Source organism: Cyprinus carpio, chromosome B3 (assembly GCF_018340385.1).
Source record: "Cyprinus carpio isolate SPL01 chromosome B3, ASM1834038v1, whole genome shotgun sequence".
Lineage (NCBI taxonomy): Eukaryota > Metazoa > Chordata > Actinopteri > Cypriniformes > Cyprinidae > Cyprinus > Cyprinus carpio.
In genome coordinates, this window is record NC_056599.1 from 13,783,112 (window position 1) to 13,795,418 (window position 12,307).

Genomic DNA, 12,307 nt, shown 5'->3' on the forward strand with positions numbered 1-12,307 from the left:
GCCAAGAATAGCATATAATACTTTAATAGGAGCAGTGGGGAAGGGGGGACTAGGGCTAATGGACGTGGAGCAAAGAAAGAACAGTTTAAGAGTGAAAATGGTAAGCAAATATTTGAAAGAAGGAAACAAGGTGCCGTGGAAGAGAACAATGGAATATTTTTTAAGTAAATGTGGTCATTTTAATCTGGGGGATAACGTTTTATGGATGAGAGTGAAAAAATTTATGACAGAGGGGTTGTCAGATTTTTATCAAGAATTGATGGGTGCGTGGGGGAAATTTTTAACCTGTGTGCATTTTAATACACAAGGAAGAGAGAACATTTTAAACCAGCCCTTATTTTTAAACAGCGGCATTGTTTATGAAGGGAAAGAGGTCTTTTTTAGGACATGGTGGGAGGTGGGTATCACAAGGGTAAGGGATGTTTTATATGTATTCAAAGAAGGATTTTTACCAGTACAGTACGTTGTTGACATGATGGAGGAGGCAAAGGAGAATTTTAACAGACAGGAACTGATAAAGAAATACGACATAATTAAAAAGGCAATACCTAGAGAATGGATAAAGAGAGTGGAAAATATGAAAGAGGCCAAACAAGAGAAAGATGTGTATGTAAGACTGGGGGAGAAACTGTGTGCTTTTAAAGAGTATACTGTAAAAATGTTTTATTGTTTTTTTAGAGATGTGGTTTTTAAGAAACCTGTAGTAAACGAACACTGGCTACGGATGATGTTAAAGAAGATAACATGGAAGAATAAAAAGCTCATTAATTTACTCGTGATGTTGATGAAAAGCGCAGTATGGGAAAGAAGGGTGGTGGTAAAAAGGAAAATGTTTTAATTGATGTGTGGAATGTATTTAAGAGAAAAGTTGAGAAATATGTTGAATGTCTTTTTTATTATTTTAAGTCAGAGGAAATCATGGATGTTTTTTATGATGTTTTTACTCAGGAGGTCTTAAAGGTTTTAAATGACTTGGGGATGGAATTGTCATTTTTTTTTTTTTTTTCTTTTTTTTTTTTTCTTCATTTTTAAAAGACTAAACCTTTTAATCCCTCTTTTTTAAATCGTTGTACGGCTTAAGGATTTCTGTAACCTCGAATTTAGGAGTTTTTATGTCCACGAAAAGAAAAGCATTCTTATATGTTTTATATGTCACATAATGATATGTATGTTTGAATTGAAAATGTCTCCATAAAAAAACAAAAAGCAGCGCGGTCAGTCTATAATCTGAAGGTCGGTGAGTTCGCGCCTCACACGGGGCAGGGTGATGCTTTTTGATTCCTGAGAGCGCTTAGACAAGGGGTGTCAAACTAATCCTTTAGGGGGGACGGAAGCCCTGCAGGAGTTTGTTCCAACTAGCTCAAAACCAATAGCATTGTAGTTTCAACTGAGCCTGAAGGGCGTGATTAGTTGGACAGGTGTTGTTGAATAGGGCTGAAGTCTACACTCTGCGGGCTCCGGGCCCTCCAGGAATGAGTTTGACACAACATGGTTCTCTCCAGACTGGAATAATGTTTATGCGGGTCTTCCGGCACGTACTATCGAGCCTCTGCAACTGGGGCCAGAATGCAGCAGTGAGAGCGGTCTTCAACGAGACAAAGAGAGCCCAAGTCACACCTCTCTTCATAATTTTGCGCGGATACCAACAGTGCCACCGCATCAGAATCGAGGGTGCGATGTTGCCTACAAGATGCCACTGGCCTCTTCAGCAATATACCTAAAGTCGCTGGTTCAGACCTATGCGCAGCAAGAAGCTTGCGTTCGGAATGTGACGACGCGCTTAAGGTGCACATCACCTAAGAGGGCACAAAATCACTCTGACGGACATTTTCCTGGGACTGTTCCCAGCTGGTCGAACGGCTGCTATTCATTCGATCAGAGGTGAGTCTTTAACCATTTTCAACAAAATGTCTGAAGAACAATCTTTTTCATCAGCACCTGACATTTAATACTAGAGTTGTTTTAACGAATGCGGTGTTGTCAAAGTTAGCCCTGCTGCGTTTTTTTTTTCTGCCAGAAGACTGAAGTCCTGTCTGCAGCCACGGATAGGTCTGTCAGAAGTGGGTTCGAAACCCGCCTCTCAGGGGAGACTGCGGCCTGAAACGCAGCGAAGTAGACGCTCGCATCCATGACACCGGTGCTTGGCGAGTGAGATGAACCTGTTGGCGCTAGACCTAAAGTCAAGGACCTGGAAGCTAGTATTCTGTTCAGCCCGTCAGCTGCAGCATCGTTGGGCAAGTTAGGCAGCGCGTCAGTCTCATAATATGCAGGTCGTGAGTTCGAAGCCTCACAAGGTGCAGGGTGGTGCTTTTTTGAGACCTGAGAGCGGCTTAGACCAGGGGTGTCAAAACTAAATTCCTTTAGGGCGGAAGCCCTGCAGGTTTTGTTCCAACCCTGCTCCAAAAAACACATAGCATGTAGTTTTCAATGAAGCCTGAAGGGCGTGATTAGTTGGATCAAAAGGTGTGTTGAATTTAGGGCTGAATCTAAAAACTTGCAGGGCTCCGGGCCCTCAAAGGCATTGAGGGTTGCACCATGGGTTCTCTCCAGACTGCCTAAATGTTAGCTCATTGGCGGGTCTTCGGCAGTACTAATCAAGCCTCTGCAAAACTCGGGTCAGAATGCCGGCAGCGAGGAGCGGGTCTTCAACGAGCAAACAAGAAAAGCCCAAAGGTCACACCTCTCTTCTAATTTTTGCGGCTGCAAACGCTGCTCGCGTCAGAATCGAGGTGATGATGTTTTGCTCCAAGATTGACCACTGGGCTATCAGCAATATAACCTAAAGTCGCTGGTTCAGACTATGCGCCCTCAAGAAGCTTGCGTTCTGCAAGTGACGACGCATCCAGTGCCCTACCTAAGAGGCACAAAATCACTCTGCGGAACAGTTTTCTCGGACTGTTTCCCGCTGGTGGAACGGCTTGCCTATCGTCAATTTTCCGAGCATCGGAGTGCTTTAACCATTGTCAAGAAAATGTCTGTAAACGCAGAGACATGAATATTTCTCATGCACACCTGACCAATTAATACTATTCATTATGAGCCTAAGTAGCGGTGTTTGGTACAAAGTATAACTAAACTGCCCTGGCTGGCTGCAAACGTAGCGCATAAGATCCGAAGTCTCATAGGTCCATGCGGCAAGATGATAGTCTAGATCAAGAGTGGCGATCGACGCCTTCACGCTCCATGGGAGACCTGCGACTGTGAACGTCAGCGCCTAGACCACCGCTTCGGGGGTGCCATCTCTGACCTGAAACCTGTGCTTGGCAGTGAGACATGACCTGTTAGAAGCATAGACACTATAGTCAGGGACCTGGAATCAATAGTATGATTCGCTCTAGTTCAGGAGTGGCACACCGTCACGCCATTACGAGGCCTCTAGTTAGGCTCAGTTAGCGCATTCGCGTTCAGTACTCCATAACTCCTGACGGTCGTGAGTCTTCGAGCCGTCCCACAGGCAGGGTGGGTGCTGGTTAAAACACTATTGATCTACATAGCTAGCGACTCATGCACCACAGGGGTACGTACAAACTACAATTCCTTTTAGGCGAACACGTAAGCCCTGAGCAGATTCTCATGTGTATGGTCAGCAAACCTCTGCTCTAAATCGACGACAGGGCTGATTGTAGTTTGCAAATCGTGATGAGCCATGACAGTGGCGTGATTCACTTTTGAGTCATGGGTGTGGTGTCGGAATTAGGGCTCAGAGTCGTGAAACTCGTGCGAGTGCGCACATCCGGCCCTCCAGGAATTGAATTTGACACGTGAGTGTTTGGACACCTTCATGGGTCTCTTCTGCGCAGACAACTAGACTAATGTGATAGCTCCCGTTGGGCGGGTCTGTTGCGCAGAGAACACGTACTTATGCGACGCCTCCTGCATGACTGGGATGACAGTAATTGCAGTTCAGCCGAGGAGCGTTCGTTCAATGAACGAGGCCAAGAGGCAGCTCAATGTCACAGCCACGTGCTCTCTTCATAATGGTCTGGCGCTGGCTGCACAAGGCAGACAGCTGCTCATGCGTCAGATCACAATGCATGAGTGTGACTGAGTCGTTTTGAACTCTAGCTAAGATGACTCACTTGGCTCTATCAGCAATATACTACAAGTCGCGGGTTCAGACGCTAACGGCTCCCCACAAAAACGTCCCGTCCGTCGAGCTCTGCGCTTGTCCCAACCAAACCTGAACAGGCTTGCGCATCCTAGGTGCCACCCTGCCAGGTGCCATCCCTAAGGGCACCAAATCACTCGTGTACTAGGACATTTAGTCCTGGAACCTAGTTTCCCACGCATGGTTGGAAGCGCGCTTGCCTATCTCAATTCGAGGCAGCGGAGACGTCTTAAACTACCTCATTTCAAAAAAATCTTTTCTTGAAGACACATGTTTTTTCATGCAGGCATCCTATGAACCAATTAACTAGTCTAGCATTTGCCTAATGCGGTGTTTTGCTGTCAAAGTTAACGACCCTTTGCAGGCTGCCACGTGCCAGTAAGTACATGAAGCTCCCATCTGTCTGCAGCCAGCCTAAAGGATAGGTTCTGTCAGAAGTGGGCTTCGAACTAACCCACGCCTCCAGTGGGCAGACTGTGCGACACTGAACGCAGCGGCCTTAGACCTGCTACTCGGCCATCCTAGACACCTGTGGCTTGGCCGTGAGCCTGACCTGTTGGATGCTAGACGCTCGTAAAGTAAGAAAGGACCCTGTAAGCTAGTGATTCTCTGTTACAGGCCATTTAGGAGGCCCCGTCAGCTCTGCTAGGTTCCATCGTGAGCTTTTCAGTGATATTAGGCGCAGCGCGGTAGCCATCTCCTAATCTGAGGCTCGTGAGGTCTTCAGACTCCTCTACACGGTGGAGCAGGGGTGGCGTGCTTTTTTGACGATATACCTGAGATGCGCTTAGAGCGGGCAGGGAGTGGTGGCAAAGCTAAATTCCTGTTAAGCCGTGTCCGGAGCCCTGCAGAGTCTTTGTTGCCAACTCCATGCTCAACACACTATAGCATGCTAGTTGTTCAAATCGAGCCTAAAAAACAAGGAAGGCGTGGATTAGGCTTGGATCAGGTGCGTGTTGAATTAAGGGCTGCAATGCTAAGACTTCTGCAGCTCGCGGACGCTTCGGGCATGATTGCGCTTTGCACACCGCATGGATTCTCTCCATACTTGGACTAATGTTATGCACACCCGTTGTCTGGTCTTCCTGTCCGGCACGTACTATGAAGGAAGTGCCTCTAGCAAACTGGTGTCGTCGTTCAGAATGCAGCAGACGCAGAGCAGGTCATTGCAACGCCCAACGAAAGCCTTGGCGTTCACACCTCTCTTCATAATGTTTTGCGGCTGGCTACCACAGCTTTCTCGCCTCAGCGTCATCGAAGGTGACAGATCGTATTGGCCTACAAGTATGACACACTGTTCCTCTTCAAGCTAATATAGACGCTAAAGTGCAGCTGGTTACAGAGCTCTATGCGGCCGCTCAGAAGCTATGCAGTTCTGCAACGTGAACGACGCCCATCGCAGGTGGTCATCACCTAAAGAGCCCAAAAGCCTCGTGACAGAACATCTCCGGGGACTGTTCCCAGCTGGTGTAAACGGCTTAAGCCTAATCTCAACTTCGAGTCTATTGCGTCGGAGTACTTCTAAACAAGTTTCTCAAAAAACTGTCTGAAGAGCACATGTGTTTTCACATATTCAGCAGCCTGATGCGAATTTATACTAGCCATTATGCCTAATGCGGTTCTGGTCCCACAAGTTACGCGCCGCTGCGGGCATACTTCAAGCGCGTGCCAAGAAGACTGACGTCTCTGTCCTGCACGGCCCCCAAAGGATAGGCCTTCTGTCAAGAAGTGGGCATTCTAACCCACCCCGCCCAGGTGAGACTGCTACCTAGAACGACAGCGCCTTAGGACCTGCACTCTGACGCCGCGTTCAAATCCTGACACCTGTGCTTGGCGTGAGCTGACCTGGTTGGAGCGAGACCTAAAGTCAAGGAACCTGGAGCAGTGACTCGTCGTCTGATTCTCACCAGGGGCTGCTCAGCTGCTGCCTGGAGGCCCTCGCTGGCGGGTTAAAAGAAAGGGGTTAGGCAGCCACCACGTCTGCCACAACCAGAAGGGTCGGGAGTTCGAGCCCGTTAATGGGGGCAGGGGGCACGCCTTTTGACACCTAGTAAGCTTTAGTGGACCCAGGGGTGGCCAAACCAAATCGCTTTAGGAGCCAGGAGCTGCGCTGCAGATTTCGGTTCGGCACACAGCTGGCGAAACCACGCTATAGCATGTAGTTTTTCAAACGAGCCCTTGGTATGGAAAAGAGAATCAGCCGACCGCAGTTTGAACCAGGAATGGAATCGCCAAACCCGCAGGCCCCAGCCCTCCAGGGAATTGAGCTGGACACCTACGTAGTTCTTCCAGCATCGTATAATGCAGCAGGCGGTCATCCCTACACCGCGATTTATCGGGCTTCCTCTGCAACCATCTGAAATGCGGCGCAGCGTGAGAAGGTCTCGAACGGCGCCAGCATTGAAAGCCCCTGGCGTCACACCCTCTTCATAATTTTGCCGCTGGCTACCAACAGCTGCCCGCTCAGAATCGAGTGCTGATTTTTGCCTACAAGATGAGCCACTGGCTCTTCGCAATTCCTAAAGTCGCTGTTCAGACCCTACGCGGCCCTCAAGAAGCCTTGCGTTCTGCAAGTGAACGACGCCTTCGGTGCCATCCTAAGAGCACAAAATCACTCTGCCCGGACAATTTTCCTGACTGTTCCCATCTGGTGGAACGGCTTGCCTATCTCAATTCAGAACAATGAGTCTTCGAAAACCATTTTTTCAAAAAAAATGTCCACGAGACACATGTTTTCATCAGCACCTGACCAATTAATACTTAGCATTTGCCTAATGCGGTTTTTTTGTCAAGTTAACGCCCCTGCTGGCTCCACGGCCAGAAGACTGAAGTCTCTGTCGTCAGCCAAAGGCTAGTCTGTCGAGAAGTGGATTGCGACCCCACGCCTCCAGGAGACTGCGACACCTGAACGCAGCGCCTTAGACCGCTCGCCATCCCCTGACACCTGTCTTGGCGTGAGCTACCTTTGGACTAGACCCTAAAGTAAGGACCTGAATCTTAGTGATTCTCTGTTCAGCCCCTCAGCCTGCAGAGCCTCGTTGGCGCAGTTAGCAGCGCGTCAGTCTCATAATCTGAAGTCGGGAGTTTCGAGCCTCACACGGGGCAGGGTGATTGCTTTTTGGATACCTGAGAGCGCTTAGACCAGGGGTGTCAGACTAATTCCTTTAGGGCCGGAAGCCCTCAGAGTTTTGTTCCAACCCTGCTCAAACACACACAGCATGTTTTTTCAAATGAGCCTGAAGGGCGTGATAGTTGATCAGGTGTTTTGCAATTAGGCTGAATCTAAACGCTGGGCAGGGCTCCGGCCCTCCAGGAATTGAGTTTGACACCCATGGTTCTCTCCAGACTGGACTAATGTTATGCGGGTCTTCCGGCACGTACTATCGAGCCTCTGCAACTGGGTCCAGAATGCAGAGTGAGAGCGGTCTTCACCGAGGCCAAAGGAAAGCCAAGTCACACCTCGCTTCATAATTTTGCGCTGGCTACCAACAGCTGCCCGCATACATAAAATCCTAGGGCTGATGTTTGCCTACAAGATGACCACAGGCTCTTCAGCAATATAACTAAAGTCGCTGTTCAACCATGCGCCTCAAGAAGCTTGCGTTCTGCAAAGTGAACGACGCCTTCAGGTGCCATCCCTAAGGATGCACAAAATACTCTGACGGACATTTTCCTGGACTGTTCCCAGCTGGTGGAACGGCTTGCCTATCTCAATTCGAGCAGCGGAGTCTTTAACCATTTTCAAAAAATGTCTGAAGACACATCTTTTTCATCAGCACCTGACCAATTAATATAGCATTTTGCCTAATTCGGTGTTTTGTCAAAGTTAACACCCCGCCCGCTGGCTCCACGTGCCAAAGACTGAAGTCTCTTCTGCAGCCAAAGGATAGGTTTCCTTTCAGAATTGGATTCGAAACCCACGCCTCCATGGAGACTGCGACCTGAACGCAGCGCTTAGACCCTGCTCGGCCATCCCTGACACCTGTGGGCTTGGCGTGATCGACCTGGTTGTAGCGAGACTAAAGTCCAGGACCTGGAAGCTGTGATTCTCTGTCAGCCCCGTCAGCCTGCAGGCCTCGGTTGGCGCCGGTAGGCAGAGCGTCAGTCTCATACTCTGACGGTCGTGAGTTCGAGCCTCACACGGGGCAGGGTGATGCTTTTGATACCGGAGAGCTCTTAGGACCGGGGGTGTCAAACTAAATTCCTTTAGGGCCGGAGACACACCTGCAGAGTTTTGTTCCCAAACATGACTCAAAACACATAGAATGTAGTTTTCAAATGAGCTGAAGGGGCGTGATTAGTTGGATCAGGTGGTTGAATTAGGGCTGAATCTAAAACTCTGCGGCTCCGGCCCCCTCCAGGAATTGAGTTGGACACCATGGTTCTCTACAGACTGGACTAATGTTATCTCCCTTGGCGGGTCTTCGGCACGTTACTATCAAGCCTCTGCCACTGGGGTCCAGACCTTGCAGCAGCGAGACGGTCTTCAACGAGCCAAAGGAAAGCCCCCAAGTTCACACCTCTCTTCATAATTTTGCGCTGGCCTACCAACAGCTGCTGCATCAGAATCGAGGGTTGCTTGAGGCTTGACTACAAGATGACCTTGGCTCTTCAAGCAATATCCATAAAGTCGCTGGTTCAGACCTATGCGCCCTCAAGAGCTTGCGTTCTGCAGTGAACGACCGCATCAGGTGAAATCCCTAAGAGGCACAAAATCCTTGACGCGAACATTTGTCCTGGACTGTTACCAGCTGTAGTGGATACGGCTTCCTATCTCAATTAGAGCCGCGGAGGTAGTATTTAACCATTTTCAAACAATGGTCTGAAGAACACATGTTTTCTCAGCAAACTGCCAATTAATACTAGCATTTGTTAAAGCGGTGTTTTGTACAAAGGTAACGCCCGGCTGGATCACGCGCAGAAGACTGCAGTATCTGTCTGCGCCAAAGGATAGGTCTGTCAGAAGTGGGATTCGAACCCACGCCTCCAGGGGAGACTGCGACCTGAACGCAGCGCCTTAGACCGCTCGGCCATCCGGACACCTGTGCTTGGCGTGAGCTGACCTGTCGGAGCTAGACCTAAAGTCAAGGACCTGGAAGCTAGTGATTCTCTGTTCAGCCCCATCAGCCTGCAGGCCTCGTTGGCGCAGTTAGGCAGCGCGTCAGTCTCATAATCTGAAGGTCATGAGTTCGAGCCTCACACGGGGCAGGGTGATGCGTTTTGATACCTGAGAGCGCTTAGACCAAGGGTGTCAAACTAAATTCCTTTAGGGCCGGAGCCCTGCAGAGTTTTGTTCCAACCCTGCTCAAACACACACAGCATGTAGTTTTCAAATGAGCCTGAAGGGCGTGATTAGTTGGACCAGGGTGTTGAATAGGGCTGAATCTAAACTCTGCAGGGCTCCGGCCCTCAGGAATTGAGTGTTTACACCCATGGGTTTTCTCCAGACTGGATAATGTCTTTAGGGGGCTTCCGGCACGTACTATCGAGCCTCTGCAACTGGGTCCAGAATGCAGCAGGGAGAGCGGTCTTCAACGAGCCAAAGAAGGCCCAAGTCACACCTCTCTCAAATTTTGCGCTGGCTACCAACAGCTGCCCGCATCAGAATCGAGGTGCTGATGTTTGCCTACAAGATGACCACTGGCTCTTCCGCAATATACCTAAAAGCCGCTGGTTCAGACCCCGCCTGGCTTTTGCAAGTTTGCAAGTGAACGACGCCTTCAGGTGCCATCCCTAAGAGGGGGCACAAAATCACCTCCTACGACATTTTCCCTGACTGTTCCCAGCTGGTGGAACGCTTGCTCTTTGACAATTCGAGCAGCGGAGTTCTTAACTATTTAACCATTTTCACAAAAAAAGAAATGCTGAAGACACCTCTTTTCATCAGCACCTACCATTAATACTAGCATTTGCCTAATGCGGTGTTTTGGTCAAAGTTAACGCCCTGCTTGCTCCACGTTGCCAGAAGACTGAAGTCTCTGTCTGCAGCCAAGGATGGTCTGTCAGAAAGTGGGATTCGAACCGCCACCGCCTCCAGGGGAGACTGCGACCTGAAACGCAGCGCCTAGACCGCGTCGGCATCCTGACAACCTGTGCTGGCGTGAGCTGACCTGTTGGAGCTAGACCTAAAGTCAAGGCCCTGAAGCTAGTGATTCTCTCTGTTCAGCCCCATCAGCCTGCAGCTCGTTGTGAGCAGTAGGCATCGCGTCAGTCTCATTCTGAAGGGTCGTGAGTTCGAGCCGCACACAGGGGGCAGGGGTGATGCTTTTGATACCTGAGAGCGCTTAGCCAGGGTGTCAAACTAAATTCCTTTAAGGGGCCCGGAGCCCGGCAGAGTTTTGTCCCACCCTGCTCAAACACACACAGCATGTAGTTTTCAAATGACCCTGAAGGGCGTGATTAGTTGGACCAGTGTGTTGATTAGGGCTGAATCTGAAAACTCTGCAGGGCCTTCCCCTGCAGGAATTGAGTTTGACACCCATGGTTCTCCAGACTGGACTAATGTTATGGCTCCGCATCTATCACTTAAGCCTCTGCAACTGGGCTGGTCCAGAATGCAGCAGTGAGAGCGGTCTTCAACGGCCAAAGAAAGCCTGTCACACCTCTTCATACTTTGGCGCTTTCGGCTACCAACAGCTGCCCGCATCAGAATCGAGGTGCTGATGTTCGCCTACAAGATGACCACTGGCTCTTCCGCAATATACCTAAAGTCGCTGGTTCAGACCTATGCGCCCTCAAGAAGCTTGCGTTCTGCAAGTGAACGACGCCTCCAGTTGCCATCCCAAGAGGCACAAACAATCTGACGGACATTTCCTGGACTGTTCCCGCGTCATCTCACCCCGGGCGCCCAGTCTTTAACATTTTCAAAAATGTCTGAAGACACATTTTTCATCAGCACCTGACCAAACCACTTTTCCCCCGCCCCACGCCTCCAGGGGAGACTGCGACCCGAACGCAGCGCCTTAGACCGCTCGGCCATCCTGACACCTGTGCTTGGCGGAAGCTGACCTGTTGGAGACCTACAAAATCCGCGGGACCTGGAAGCTGGTGATTCTCTCTCTCTGTTCATTCAGCCCGCGATCAGCCTGCGGGCCTCCGTTGGTATGTGTGCCAGAGCAGCTGGCGTCGGTCATATTCTGAAGTGCGTGGGGATTCGGCGAGGCCTCTCCCACCGCAGGGTAGGGTGGTGCTGCAGTGATACCTGAGGCGTGGAGCCAGGGGGTAATCCAGCTACTGCAAATTCCCTTTGAGCGATATTTTACACATGTAGTTTTTTCAAAGTTAGTGGTGTGTGTGTGTGTGTGTGTGTGTGTTGGTCTGCAGGGCTGGCGGCTCTACCTAGCTCTCTGCAGTAAAATCTCGCCCTCCGTGAATCATTGAGTTTGATTAACCCATGGTCTCTCCAGACGCTGGACCCCTATTTATGCTCCCAGCTGGCGGGGTCAGCCTTCCGGCCGCGCGTGCCTATCAAGCCTCTCGCAGCGCTGGGTCCAGAAATAATGCAGCTTGGCGAGAGGCGGTGTGAGCAAAAAGAAGCCCAAGTCGTGCCACACAGCCACTCTCTCTTCATAATTTTCAGCGCTGGCTACCAACAGCTGCTCGGGTGATCAGAATCCCTGAGGAGATTTTGATGTTTTTAACACAAAGATATTACCACTGAAAATAATAGCCAGCAGCAATATATACATACCCTAAAGTGTCAGACTGTGGTTCCAGACCTCGTAAAAAATTGGTTGCTCTGCAAAGTGAGCGACGCATGTTGTGCCATCCCTAAGGAGGCACAAAATCACTCTGACGGACATTTGCCGCCATGGACTGGAGTTCCCGGCTGGTGCGGACGGCTTGCCTCTATCTCTAATTCGAGCGGCTGAGTTCTTTAACCATTTTCAAAAAATGTCTGAAGACACATGTTTTCATCAGCACCTGACCAATTAATACCAGCATTTGCCTAATGCGGTGTTTTTAATCAAAGTTAACGCCTGCTGGTTCCAGCCTGACAGACTGAAGTCTCTGTCTGCAGCCAAAGGATGGAGTCTGTATCAGAAGTGGATTCAAACCACGCCCAGGAGACTGCACCTGAACGCAGCCTTAGACCGCCGCCATCCCGACACCTGTGCTTGGCATGAGCTGACCTGTTGGAAGCTAGACCCAAAGTCAAGGGACTCCGAAGCTAGTGATTCTCTGTTCAGCCCCGCCAGC

At 49.9% G+C, this 12,307-nt stretch overlaps 2 non-coding genes across 2 annotated transcripts; one reads left to right on the forward strand and one right to left on the reverse strand.

The window, feature by feature from the left end:
* Positions 1 to 9,065: 9,065 nt before the first annotated feature.
* On the reverse strand, positions 9,066 to 9,148 carry trnal-cag. Its single transcript has one exon. It is a non-coding gene; the product is annotated as a tRNA-Leu (tRNA).
* A 94-nt stretch (positions 9,149 to 9,242) lies between these two features.
* Positions 9,243 to 9,316, forward strand: trnam-cau. The gene has a single exon. It is a non-coding gene; the product is annotated as a tRNA-Met (tRNA).
* Positions 9,317 to 12,307: the final 2,991 nt, after the last annotated feature.